The sequence below is a fragment of the Orycteropus afer genome, unplaced genomic scaffold (genome assembly GCF_000298275.1).
Source record: "Orycteropus afer afer isolate SDZICR_OR568_19922 unplaced genomic scaffold, OryAfe1.0 scaffold00220, whole genome shotgun sequence".
NCBI lineage: Eukaryota > Metazoa > Chordata > Mammalia > Tubulidentata > Orycteropodidae > Orycteropus > Orycteropus afer.
The window spans coordinates 2,287,591-2,303,056 of NW_006921807.1; positions in this window are offsets into that span (position 1 = coordinate 2,287,591).

A 15,466-nucleotide genomic window follows, 5' to 3' on the forward strand; every position below is an offset into this window, starting at 1 on the left:
TCAGGGGTCCAAGATTATCTTCTGTGTCTGTGTTAATTGGTTTCCCTTTTCTTTGTTAAAGAGGGTCTGTGCAATCCTTCTGCCTAGTCTGCCATCTTGCCCCGCCTCCGTTACTATTTACTCTTACTGTTTTTCATTTTTATTCACTGGAAGTTCAAAACATAAAAGTCTACATCATAAATATCTCAAAAGAAGAAAATATTGCCCCTGTTGTTGTTATGTCTGGTGGAGTCATCTCTGACTCATAGCTACCTTATGCACAGCAAAACGAAATACCGCCCCATCACAGGCCAGCTCTATGCTCCCTGCTATACTTGAGCTCATCCCTGAAGCCACTGTGTCAATTCATCTCATTGAGGGCCTTCCCCAGCTTTGTTGACCCTCAACCTTACCAAGCAAGACATCCTTTTCCAGGAAATGATCCCTTCTGACAATATGACCAAAGTAGGTGAGATCATCTGGCTACTCTTGCTTCCAAGGAATATTCTGGCTGTACCTCCTCCAGCAAAGATTTGTTAGTTCTTTCATCAGTCCATGGTATTTTCAGCATTCTTCACCAGCACCACAGCTCAAAAGTGTCAATTCTTCTTCCATCTTCCTTATTCATTGTCTGGCTCTCACATGCATATGAGGCTATTGAAAATATGGTTTGTATCAGGGGCACCTTAGTCCTCAAGGAGATATCGTTGTTTCTCAGTGCTTGAAAGAGGTCCTTTTCATCCAACTTGCCCAGTGCTATACGTTGTCTAAGGGAGCTCTGGTAGTGTAGTGCCTAAGGCACTTGACTGCTAACCAGAAGGCTGGAGGTTCAAACCCCCCAGCCACTCCTTGGAAGGAAGGTTGGGCAACCTATTTCCATAGTGATACCACCTAGAAAATCCAAGGAGGAGTCACTATGAGTCAGGTCCAACAGGACGGCACATAACAACAACATACGTAGTCTGATGTTCTGACTGCTTCTTCCATTAGCGTTGACTGTAGAACCAAGCAATTTAACATCCTTGACAACTTCAATGTTTTCTCTGTTTATCATGATGCTGCTTGTAGGTCCAGTTATGAGGATTTTTTCTTTCTTTATATTGAGATGTAATCCATACTGCAGACTGTATTCTTCAATCTTCATCAGTAAGTGCTTCAAGTTGTCCTCACTTTCACCAAGCAAAGTTGTGTTGTCAGTGTATCACAGGTTGTTAATGATTCTTCCTCCAATCTTGATGCCATGTTCTCCTTCATATAGTCCAGCTTCTTGTATTATTTGCTCAGCATGTAGATTGAATAAGTATAGTGAAAGGATACAACCCTGATACACTCCCTTCTTGATTTTAAACCATGCAGTGTCTCCTTGTTCTGTTCAAATGACAGCCTTCCCATGTAGGTACAGGTTCCTCATGAGTACAGTTAAGTGTTCTGGAATTCCCATTCTTCTCAATGTTATCCACAATTTGTTACGATCCACACAATCAAATGTTTTTGCATAGTCAATAAAATGTAAGTAAACATCTTTCTGGTATTGTTTGCTTTGAGCCAAGATCCATGTGGCATCAGCAATGATATCCCTCATTCCACATCCTCTTATGAATCCAGCCTTCACCTCTGGAAGTTCTCTGTCAATACACTGCTTTAATCATTTTTAAAATTATCTTCAGTAAGATTTTTTTTTTTTGTTTGTGATATTAATGATATTGCTTGATAATGTCTACATTCTGTGGGATCACTTTTCTTTGGAATGGGTATAATTTTGGATCTTTTCTAATCAGCTGTCCAGGTAGTGGTTCTAAATCTCTCAGCATACCCCAGTGAGTTCCTCCAGTGGGGCATCCATTTGTTGAAACATCTCAACAGGTATTCCATCAGTTATTGGAGCTTGTTTTTCACCAATTCCTTCAGTGCAGCTTCAACTACTTCTTTTAATACCATTGGTTCTTGATCATATGCCACCTCTTGAAATGGATGAACATTGACCAGTTCCTTTTGGTACAGTAATTCTGTGTATTCCTTCCATCTTCTTTTGTTGTTTCCTGCATCATTCAATATTGCGTCCATACAATCTTTCAATATTGCAACGTGAGGCTTAAAGTTTTTTCCTCGGTTCTTTCAGCTTGAGAAATGCTGAATGTGTTCTTCCCTTTTGGTTTTCTACTTCCTAGTCTTTGTACATTTCATTTTAGAAGGTGGCTTTGTCTGCATGAGCTGCTCTTTGAAACCTTCTGTTCAGCTCTCTTAACTTCTCATTTCTTCCATTTGCTTTCACTACTCTCTACTCAAGGGCAAGTTTCAGAGTCAATTCTGACATCGGTCTTGGTCTTTTCTTCTTTTTTCATCTTTTTAATGACCTCTTGCTTTCTTCGTGGATGATTTTCTTGATGTCATCCCACACATATTCTGGTTTTTGATTATTGGTGCTCAATGCATCAAATTCATTCTTTAGATGGTCTCCAAATTCAGGAGGTATATATTCAAGATCATATTTTGGCTCCTGTGGACTTCTTTGAATTGTCTTCAATTTCAAGTTGAACTTTCATATGAGTAGTTGATGGCCTGTCCCATAATCAGCTCCTGGCCTTGTTTTGGCTGAAGATATTGAGCTTTTCCATTGCCTCTTGCCACAGATGCAGTCAATCTGATTTCTCTGTGTTCCATCTGGTACAGTCCCCACGTATAGCCTCTGTTTGTGTTGTTGAAAAAATGTATTTGCAATGAATAAGTCATAGATCTTGCAAAATTCTATCATAAGATGTCCAGCATTATTTCTGTCACCAAGACCAATTTTCCAACTACCAGTGATTCTCTATTACCAACTTTTGCATTCCTGTCACTAGTGATAATTAACATATCTTGATTGAATGTTCAATCAATTTCTGACTGCAGGAGCTGATAAAAATCTTCAATGTCATCATCTTTGCCTTTGATAGTTGGAGTATAAATTTGAATAATAGTCGTATTAACTGGTCTACCTTGTAGGTGTATGGATATTATCCTATCACTGACAGCATTGTACTTAAGGACAGCTCTTGAAATATCCTTTGTGATGATGAATGCCATGCTATTCCTCTTTAAATTGTCATTCCTGGTATAGTAGATCATAGGGTTGTCTGATTCAAAATGGCCAAAACCAATGCATTTCTGCTCACTAATGCCTAAGGTATCAATTTTTATGTGTTCCATTTCATTATTGACAACTTCCAATTTTCCTAGATTCATACTTTTTACATTCCATGTTCTGATTATTACTAGATGTTTTCAGCTGTTTCTCCTCAATTTGAGTCAGGCCACATCACCAAGTGGAGGTCTCAAAAGTTTTTACTTTATCCATGTCAGTACGGTTGGTCCTACTCTGATGATGCAACTCTTTCCTAGTTATATTTTGAAACTCTTCCTACCTAAATGCTTGTACTCCTGCACTTTATCAAATAATGTTTCTGGGGTATTTGTAAACTTGCGCACTGATGTATCAGACAGTGTTTCTCTGATATTCATAAGGTTTTTCTGGCCAGTTCTTGGAGAAGTGGATGGGCCTCTTCCTTCTTCCTAGTCTGTCTCAGTCTGTAATCTGCATTGAAACCTATGCACCATGTGCAACCCTGCCAGCACCTGAAACACTGGTGGCACACCCTCAAGACTCACAAGAACATGCAAGCCACAACAGTATGACAAAATGACAGACAAGTTTGTCACCCTTAGCTGTTCAAAACCTCTCCACCCTCCCCCTACCTGGATCCCTAGCACTGCTTTGCTCTGTCATCTCCTCTGGCTTCTCTTTGTGTTGTGCTCTATCTATGATTAAAATTGAAGCTAAAGTGTGGTCAGAGAGTATACACTTCTCTCCTCATTCTCCTCTAGTTTCCTTCTACATATAAGATGCATTCTTTGAAGAAAGGCTTTTAATCCTTAAAAGAACCTAACTGACAAAGGACATCAAGGCATAGGGACATGATAATTGATTTTAATTGCTCTTGTATCATGGTCTGCTTCCAGTACACATGGAGAAACTTTGAGGAAGATATCTAGCTTTTTGACTCATTTGGATCCTATATTTGGCTGAATCTTCATGTCCAGTTCCTGGACTTGAACAAGCCACCTGCCATGTTGTCTGCTTATCTTGGGGTTGTGCCATTTTACCTGCCAACTTTGGGTTCATCAACCCCAACTGTAAGAAGCTGCATGAGTCAGAAGAAGCCTCTGGCTCCAATGGGCCAGGAATAAGAAACATAGAAGAAGCCCAAGGTTGAGCAACTTTCACCCAGCCCCTTGACCTAGCATTCTGAATTCAGGTTCTAACATCCTAAACTATAAAATAATAAATTCCTGTTTGTTAAAACCATATACTTCTGGTATTTCTGTTATAGCAGCATGAGAGAACTAAGACAGGGGTAACCAATGGATTATAATTCTCTTTGACCATAACCCCTACAGTTTCTCATTGAAATATAAACTGAAACATAATGTGTTCTCATTTATTTCTAGGAACTGGCATCACCAAGGTGACCAGAAGCAGATCATCTGTGATCATTCTGGGTAGAGTCCTTGCCTGACACTACAAACTGAGGGTGTATAATTCCAATTTATCCACAAGGTACTGGCTAAGAAACCATTTGTTGTTGTTAGGTGTCATTGAGTTGGTCCTCAACTCATGGCCACCCTAAGCACAACAAAATCTAACTGTTATGCCCCATAGGTTCTTCATTGGCTGATTTTTCAGAAGTAAAACACCGTATCTTTTTTTTTCCCAATTTGTCTTAATCTGGAGGTTTTGCTGAAACCTGTTCAGAGTCACAGCATCAGACAATTCTCCACAGACCAAAAAGTGGTGTCTACAATTGAGGTTCCTTGACCTGGACTCCCAGATGAAAGGTAAGTATTCTATCCATGAGCTACTAGTTCCACCAAGAAGTACTAGGCAGTTGTAATGTTAAATAATTTCCACAAAGAAGTACTAGGCAGATGTAACAGTAAATAACAAACATTCACTTTCCTTCAGTCAACTATTTACTGAACATTGTAAAAATGAGGCATTTATAGAGATAAATTGGCCTCCTGAAATAAAAAACGCATTCTACTGTATTAGAATGAAAAATGTTACCCCTTCTTTTTGTGATTTCTTAAGGAAAATGCTTTTCAAAGAACATTGACAATGATTTTCTTACTCTCCCACTAGATATTAGCCAGAGAAGGAAAGCATTGTATGATTTATCAAATAGTGATTATATTAACACCCTATACTGAAGGGCAGGTTCAGAAACCCATCCCTCCATTCAGCAGGGTAGGAGAGAGTGTTCACTTCTGGACATCTAGGTAGCAAGTTTTCAGATTTTTCTCCCAAATTCTTTCCTATACAGAATTGAAGTCAAGTTCCTGTATGCCTTTCAAAACCAAGGTTATAAGCTCAGTAAATCTGAGGTCCTGAATTATATACAATAGAGCTGATGTTCAATTTTAATTATCATCTGAATCCCAAATACTATAAACCATGAAAAATATGTCTTTTTAACTGACTTCCTGAAACTTTCAACCCTATGGTGGTCAAGAATCAACATGAACAGGCACCAAAAGCAATAGGTAAAAAAGGAAAGTGTGCATAGTTAGTAAGCAGTCTACACTCTCTCAATTGAACTCATTGTATAGAAATAATTGCAGGGGTGCTTTGATTTGATATTGTAAAGTCATATTATTTTGTGTAAATGCTTTTGCAATCTACTGCGTGGTTTGAATAGACTAGCCAAGGGTAATTATATACAAATGAATCACAGGTCAGCTGTAGATAAATTTGGAAAACCCAATAGACTCAAACAAATTTAGAAAGTGCATACAAAAGACAAAAGACATGCAGTTTTATTTCTATGTAACTTTTGGAGTATCAAATTACACATGAAATGAAAAATCCTTTATACATAAGTAAGATTAAAAGAATCAAAAGTCTCCTAAATATGCACAACAGTATGTGAGATAAAAATGTTGAAGGGATTCTCAAGAATATTTTCATTAATGCCAATCACATTTTCTATATTCAAGAAAATGAATAAAATTCTGAGGGCTAGGACAGTGCACAAGGGTAAAGTAAAAATCAGTAACTTAACAAATAAAATATATTCAAGTTTTCCCAGGAGGAAAAAAAACATAGCTTCACCTCGGGAGAGGCATGACTGCTCTAAAAAAAAAAAAAAAAAAAAAAATTACACAACGCAATATCCATAGAAGAACCAGTAAAAATGACTGATGGATTCTGAAGGAGATTCAAAGTACAATGAAACAGAAATTTATGAGTGGTGGGAAATAGCCTTGAATTAAAAAAAAAATAAAAAAATGATGAGGTGAATGGAAGGATAACTATCAATATGGAGACCAAAATGCCACCAGTTATACTATAATGGAATTCCAATACAAGATCCTCTTTTGATAGATCAATAATTTTAAAAAATACAACTTAAAAAAACAGACAAACAGAAAATCACTATGCTAGAGGGAGAAAGAATCCCAAGAGAGCATTGTTCATCCATATCTTCAAATTTTATTTTATGATTAATAGTTAATATCCTAAAAAATAAGCTAAACCAAACCCACTGTCCTTAAGTCAATTGATTCAGAACAACCCTGTAAGACAGAGTAGAACTGCCCCTCAAAGCATTTCTAAGGCTGTAAATCTTTATAGATACAGACTGCCACATCTCCTGTGGAGAAGCTAGTGGGTTTGAAATAGCAAACTATTGGTAAGCAGCCCACACTTTAACTACTGCACTACCAGAGGTCCTTTATTAGTATATAAATATATGTAATTAGAGAAGGAAATACACAACCCAGTACTTCAATGTGTTTAATTCAAAGCTTTGACACAACACAGCCACACTCTATCTGTAGACTGTTTTCCAGGGAATAGTATTAGTTCTGCACATAAAAATGCTTCTTTTTACATATATTTGGTGTATACATATACATATATTTGGTGTAATATATGACAATTTTTCAAAAATAAAAGAATATTGTAGCTACCACTAGATAGCTAAAAGAGAAAGAAGATTTAACAGTTCATGTAAGTACAGAAATAAGTAACACTCCAACAGATGTTGAATGACAAAAAGCACTGGTTTTGGAGATAAAAGGCAATCATCTCCCAAATAATCTAATAGATGATTAATATGGAATATGTACCATGATATCAGACTAAGACAGACTCAGAAAAAGGAAGGGACTATCCACTTCTCAAGTAATTGATCAGTGAAAACCTTATGTGTAGTAGTGCAACACAGTCTAATACACAGCTGGAAAAATTTATGAATAGCCTTGAAACATTATCTGATATAGTTCTGGAAGATGAGCCCTTCAGGTCAGAAGGCACTCAAAATACTCTTGGGGAAGATCTGCCACCTTAAACTAGAGCTAACCTAAGTGACATGGATGGAGCAAAGCTTTCAGGACCTTTGTTTGTTCAAATGACACAACTCAAAATGAGAAGAAACAGCTGCAAACATCCATTAATAATTGAACATGGAGAGTGTGAAGTTTGAATCTAGGAGAATTGGAAGTTGTCAAAAATGCAGTGGAACACATAAAGACCCATATCCTGGGCATTAGTGAACTGAAATGATCTGGTTTTGGCTCTTTTTAATCAGACAACCATATGATCTACTATGTCTAGAATGACAAATTGAAGGGAATGGTAAGGCATTCATGGTCATAACGAATGTTTCAAGATCTATCCTGAAGTACATTGCTATCAGTGACAGGATAATATCATATGCCTACAAGGAAGATCAGTTAATAATACTAATATTCAAATTTCTGCATCAATCATTAAAGCCAAAGATGAGGAAATTAAAGATTTTTACCAACTTCTGCAGTCTGAAATTGACCAAACAAGCAAACAAGATGTGTTGATTATTACTGGTAACTGAAGTGCAGAAGTTGGAAACAAGAATAATCACCAGTAGTTGGAAAATATGGTTTTGGTGATTAAAAAAATAAAAAAGAAGAAGAAAGAAAGAAATTCACTGCCATTGAGTGGATATCAACTCATAGAGACACCTTTGGGTTTCTGAGGTGTCCAATATTTATGGAAGTAGATTCCCCAGTCTATCACATAGTGGCTGGTGAGTTTGAACCACCAACTTTCTGCTAGCTAGCAGTCAAAGGCCTTAGGCAATATGCCACCAGAGCTCAGGCATTAGTGATAGAAATGACTTATTCATTGCAAAAAATAGGTATTCTATTTTTAACAGCATAAATGGCATTTGTACATGTGGACTTCATCACATGGAACACACAGGTATGAGACTGACTACAGCTGTAGAAAGAGAAGACAGAAAATCTAAATATGTTTAGCCAAAACAAGGCCTGGAGTTGACTCTGGAACAGACCATCAACTGTTCATATGAAAGTTCAAGTTTAAGATGAAGATAATTTAAACAAGTCTATGAGAGTTAAAACACGACCTTGATTATATCCCACCTGAATTTACAGACCAGCTGAAGAACAGATTTGAAGCGTTGAACATCAATGACCAAAAACCAGAGCAACTGCAAGATGACATCAAGAACATCATACATGAAGAAAGAAAAACTTCATTAAAAAGACAGGAAAGGAAGAAAAGACCACAATAGATATCAGAAGAGAACCTGAAACTTACTCTTGAATGGAGACTAGCAAAAACAAATGGAAGAAATGACAAGATAAAAGAGCTGAATGGAAGATTTCAAAGAGCAGATCGAGAAGACAAAGTAAATTATTAAAATGAATTGTACAAAGACCTGGAGTTAGAAAACCAAAAGGGAAGAACACAGTCTTCATTTCTCAAGCTGAAAGAACTGACGAATAACTTCAAGTCTCAAGTAGAAATATTAAAAAATTCAATGGACAAAAGATTGGATGATGCAGGAAGCATCAAAAAGACAGAATAAATACACAGAGTCACTGTACCAAAAATAATTGGTTGATGTTCATCTATTTTGGGAGGTGGCATATAATGAAGAACCAATGGAATTGAAGGAAGAAGTCAAAGCTTTGCTGAATGAATTGGTGAAAAACAAGGCTCCAGGAGCTGATGGAATACCCATTGAGATGTTTCCACAAATGAATGTCACACAAGAGTCACTTACTTGTCTATGTCAAGAAATTCAGAAGAAAGCTCCCTGGCAAACTGACTAGAAGAGATCCATATCTGTACCCATTAGAAAGAAAGGTGATCTCACAGAATGGGGAAATTAACAAACAACATCATTATTATCATTTACACACAAGTAAATTTTTCCTAAAGATAATTCAAAAATGGTTGCAGCAATATATTGACAGAGAACTTCCAGAAATGAAAACTGGATTCAGAAAAGGATGTGGAATGAAGGATATCATTGGTGATGTCAGGTGAATCTTGGCTGAAAGCAAAGAATACCAGAAAGAGTAGACAAAGCCAATTACTATAATGAAATGTGCAAAGACCTGGAGTCTGAAAACCAAAAAGAAAGAACACGCTTGGCATTTCTCAAACTGAAAGAACTGAAGAAAAAATTGAAGACTCGAGTTGCAATATTGAGAGATTCTATGGGAAAAATATTGAATGATGCAGGAAACATCAAGAGAAGATGGCAGGAATACACAGAGTCACTGTACCAAAAAGAACTGATCAATCTTCATCCATTTCAGGAAGTGGCATATGATCTAGAACCAATGGTAATGAAGGAAGAAGTCAAAGCTGCAATGAAAGAACTGGCAAAGAACAAGGCTCCAGGAATTGATGGCATACCGATTGAGATATTTCAACAAACAGATGCCCCATTGGAGGCACTCACTCAGTTATGCCAAGAGATTTGGAGGACAGCTACCTGGCCAACTGACTGGAAGAGATTCATATTTGTGCCCATTCCTAAGAAAGGTGATCCCACAGAATGTGGAAATTATAGAACAATATCATTAATATTGAACGCAAGTAAGATCTTACTAAAAATAATTCAGAAACGTTTGCAGCAGTATATTGACAGAGAACTTCCAGAGGTTCAAGCCGGATTCATAGAGGCCGTGGAACAAGGGATATATCATAGCTGTTGTCAGATAGATCTTGGCTCAAGGCAGAGAATACCACAAAGATGTTTACTTGTGTTTTATTGGCTGTGCAGAGGCATTTGATTGTGTGGATCATGACAAATTATGGATAACATTGAGAAGAATGGGAATTCCCAAGCACTTGATTGTACTCATGAGGAATCTGTACCTTGACTAGAAGGCTGTCATTCGAACAGAGCAAGGGGACACTACATGGTTTAAAATCAAGAAGGGAGTGTGTCAGGGTTGTATCCTTTCTCCACACTTATTCAATCTATATGCTGAGCAAATAATCTGAGAAGCTGGACTATATGAAGAAAAATGTGGTATCAGAATTGGAGGAAGAATCATTAACTACCTGAGATATGCAGACGATACAACTTTGCTTGCTGAAAGTGAGGATGACTTAAGGCACCTACTGATGAAGGTTGAAGAATACAGTCTGCAGTATGGATTACATCTCAATATAAAGAAAACAAAAATCCTCACAACTGGACCAATGAGCAGCATCACAATAAATGGAGAGAAGATTGAGGTTTTCTAAGAATTCACGTTGCTTGGTTCTACAATCGATGTCAACGGAACAGCAGTCAGTACATTAGACGACGTGTAGCATTGGGAAAGTCAACTGTGAAAGAACTGTTTCAAGTGCTGAGGAGCAAGGATATCTCCTTGAGGACTAAGGTGCCCCTGACACAAGCCATGATATTTCCAATCACCTCCTATGCATGTGAGAGCTGGACAATGAATAGGGAAAACCGAAGAAGAGTTGATGCTTTTGAGTTGTGGTGCTGGCGAAGAATGCTGAAAGTACCACGGACTGCTAAAAGAACTAACAGATCTGTCCTGGAGGAAGTGCAGCCAGAATGCTCCTTGGAAGCAAGAATGGCCAGACTTCGTCTCACCTATTTCGGTCATGTTGTCAGAAGGGACCATTCCCTGGAGAAGGATGTCATGCTTGGTAGGGTGGAGGGTAGACAAAAGAGGGGGAGGCCTTCAACGAGATGGATTGAAATGGTGGCTGCGATGATGAGCTCAAATATAGCAGGGATTGTGGGGCTGGCGCGGGATCGGGCAGTGTTTCGTTCTGCTGTGCATGGGGTCACTATGAGTTGGAAACGACTCGACGGCACTTAACAATGCAACAACAACAACATGGAAGGTGAGTGAGCAAAGGGAAGGCCCTCAACATGATGGATTGACACAGTGGCTGCAATGATGGGCTCAGGTACAGCAAGGGTGGTGAAGCTGGCACGGGACTGGGCAGTACTTCGTTCTGTTGTACGTAAGGTTTCTCTTAGTAGGAGCTGATTCGAGGGCATCTAACAACAGCAACAACAACCATGGTTAATTGGTGAATATGCTTATGTATCATGAAGAGCCACTAATTAAATGAGAAGAATGTGAATTTCCAAAATGTTCTAAAATTTCCTAATGACCCTAAAAACTATTTCCTATTCCTAATTATTCATAGTACTTTAAAGTGATAAACTAAGAAAGTATCCTACATTTCTATAAAGCTTGTGTGCCATTTCTAAAGCTGATATTAATATTACCTCCTAAACAATTAGTCTATTAAGACAGAGAAAGGGTATCAAATCATATTAAATATAATTCAGTCATAGTATTTCATGGTTCTGGATGCAAAATGCTTCCATAGAATCATATAAAATTGCTGGGTTATTCTTGGAGAGCATGATTAATAGTACAATATTAGTGGTGATTTTGAAACTATTGCACTAAAATGTATATATTGATAAATATTATTTATTATTCCTAATACATTTTTGTTCTGTTGCTTTTTAAGAAGTGATGAATCTGGATGGTCTTGGAAGCTCATTTCATTTCCTTCTGCCCCTTCAAACATTTTGATAACTTTGTAGTGAGCTGGCTCAGCTGAAGTGAGTTAGCTCACCAGAAGAACTGGTTGATGGGAGTTACTGATTCTTGAGCTGATTATTTCTTAAAAGATTCCCTCTGCTACAAGGGAGTTTCCATTGTTACATAGTCACACAGAATATGTGCATCCACTGACCTTATAAATATAGCAAGAATTATGGAAGAAAATCCCATCTCAAATAAAAAGTTGAATTTACTGTGGACAGTCCATTTATGTCTGGAACAAACTGTGTATGGTGATTTTTCCCCAGTAAACTGTATTTTCTACCTGCATGTATGGCACTATTGGTGGGTATCTATATAGCACTATATAGGACAGGTGTTACCTATGGATGTATATACTTCAATTGTGTTAGTCTTACCTATTTTTGAAAACAGTGCCTATCCAAGCTCTCCATTCTACATCATAGTGGGAAGCTCTCCTTTGATGGACAGTAGCATGCATAGAAAACATAGGTGACTGAGTTTCTGCTAGTTCTGGAATGGGAAAGAAAGCCATGAAGTCTCCTAGAAACACAAAGAAGCAGATGGTCTGATGCCAAAAAAAAAAAAAAAAAAAAATTGCTAAAGATGGACTTGGTTGCTCCAGTAAAGCAAATACTTAACAATCTGATTGCTAGGCTTCAGAGAATTAACAATATCAATGAAATACAGACAAGAACCAAGTCAAGGACAGACCTCTGATCTTCCTCATGGGAATAAGGGTGGAGAGATGACTCCCAATATTCCTGAAGTAGCTATGTATCAGAGCGGACACAGCTCTTAGTTTGTTTTTGTGTATGGATTGTCCTTGACCTTCTGTTGTTAAACCATAAAATGATATAAATATTCTATGTGATTATTAGTCAAAATCAACTTGATGGCAATGGATTTACAGGTACTGGATTGCAGAGGCATGTTGCAAGCATGGGTATAAAACTCTGCTTTTGGTCTACATGAAAGGTGAAAAGTGCATGGCCCTAAAACATCTGTAAAGCCTGCTAAGATTGTATGATTCTAATAATGTCTCACATGAGAGGAATTACTAGGTCTTCACACACAAATTTTACTATGCTGTTATTAGATGCTGTCATTTTGATTCCAACTTACACTGACCTGACGTACAACCATATTTTCAGTTTAAATATGACAACATTCATTCTCTGTGAATTTAGCTGTTCACATTTATCAGCCATATTCAAGTTGTGCCAATTGCTAAATTCATCCATAGGAAATCAAGAACTAAATGATCAAGGACTGAATAGTTTGCAAACAAAACAACATACCGTGGTAACTATTAGAGAATACAGTAGCCACTCATAATTTTCACTGTTAGATTTGCACCCTTGAAATATATTCTGGTAATAGAATCATGTTTATCATCTAAGAATTTTCAAATGGTACAATGTAATTTTGACATTACCTTGGCCTTTTTTCAATTCCAATAATTTACATAATTAAAAGAAACATTATTACACAAAGCAGGATCTGTTCTTCTCTATTTATGGGGTTTGCAAATGCAATGATATCAGATGCTGCAGTAGTTTCACTTTTTACTCTAGCATTTATATTGTAATCAGAAATTTCAGTACTGGTGGTAAAAGTACAATTACTTGCACCCATTATACTTGAGCACTAAAAGGAAGAAGTCTCTTCTAATGCATTATGTTATAAAAAGGAAGTTAATTTTCTTTAGGGACTCACAAATACTTTTCTTTTATCTTCTGCAGGTTTTTGTTTTGTGCTACATTTAATTGTTGCCATTTCATTTTACCTGGATATAAAACTATGTCACTTTTTAAATTTAGTTCTACTGTAGAAATTTAATTTGAGTAATTGAAAATAAACACAACTTGTAAAAAAAGTGGCATTTATAAAATAAAATTCATATTTGAAAATTGGTAAGTAAAAAAAAAAAAAAAAGATTTGGAACTTGTAATTTTATTCTTCCAATCTGAGAGAGTGAAAATAAATAGTGCTGACAAGGCAGTCAATAATAATTTCATGTGTTTGTCATGTGATGTTTGTTAGATCTTTGTAGATTTCCACAGTGTTTTTCATTTTGCAATAATACTTAAAAACTTTCACACTCACTTTCCATCCTTCGATAAGTCATATTCATAGCTCATTGGCTACAGTTGATACTTGAGAGGGGTGAGAGATATTACAAAGAACATGATACAAATACAAGGCTATGTTCGATCACAAGATCCATTTTTGCTTACTTTGCACAAGGCAGGACCAGATACATCATGAATCAAGTGACTGTAGTGACACTGGTGTGTTCTTAATGTGCTAGACAAGAGAGAAGTGAATGTAAGGTCACATCTGATCTGTCAAAAAGGAAATACAATTGTTATCATATACAAAATTTATAAAATGTAAACTGTATTTCTTTCTAAAATTGTTCAACTCTCATACTCAGAGGCATTTACATAACTGTTGTAACAATTGCACCACTTCCTGATGAAGAAACTTGTAAGTTGTAAGAATAGCAATCATTTTCTTAAAAGAAAGTCAGTTTGAAGGAAAATAGAAAATAAAACACATTTATATAATTTGCATTATCTAAATATTCATTTAATTTATTTCCTCAAGGTATTGTTCAATGTCCTTACATGGAGATACATGAATATTCTGATAAAATATGAATGCAATGTTCTGATAAATATTGTCTGTTGCTTTCTTGAAAGATGAAATTGGAAACATGTGTTATTTATTTTGAACAATAAATAAATAATGAATCTTGCATTCTCTTACTGTGCCTAAAATCTCATATATTATTACATTTTTGTTAGGTGCCATCAAGTCATCTCCAACTCATAGCAACCCTATGTACAGCAAAACAAAAGACTGCCCAGTCCTGTGCTAGCCCCACAATCCTTGGTATAGCTGAGTCCGTTGTTGTAGCCACTATGCCAATCCATTTTGTTGACAGCCTTCTCCTCTTTCTTTGACCTTCCACTTTAACAAGCATGATATCCTTCTCCAGGGAATGGTCTCTCCTTACAACATGACTAAAGTAGGTGAGACAAAGTCTAGACATTCTCACTTCCAAGGAGCATTCTGGCTGCACTTCCTCCAGGACAGATCTGTAAGTTCCTTTAGTAATCCATGGTATTTTCAGTACTCTTCTCCAGCATCACAGCACAAAAACATCGACCCTTCTTCGGTCTTCCTTTTTCATTGTCCAGCTCTCACATACATATGATATTGTTGTTGTTGTTAAGTGCCGTAGAGTCATTTCTGACTCATAGAAACCCCATGCACAGCAGAAAGAACTCTGCCTGATCCCGCGCCAGCCCCACAATCCCCACTATACTAGAGCCCATCATCACAGCCACCATTTCAATCCATCTCGTTGAAGGCCTCCCCCTCTTTCATTGACCCACCACCCTATCAAGCATGACATCCTTCTCCAGGAAATGGTCCCTTCTGATAAAATGACCAAAATAGGTGAGACGAAGTCTGGCCATTCTTGCTTCCAAGGAGCATTCTGGCTGCACTTCTTCCAGGACGGATCTGTTAGTTCTTTTAGCAGTCCATGGTACTTTAAGCATTCTTC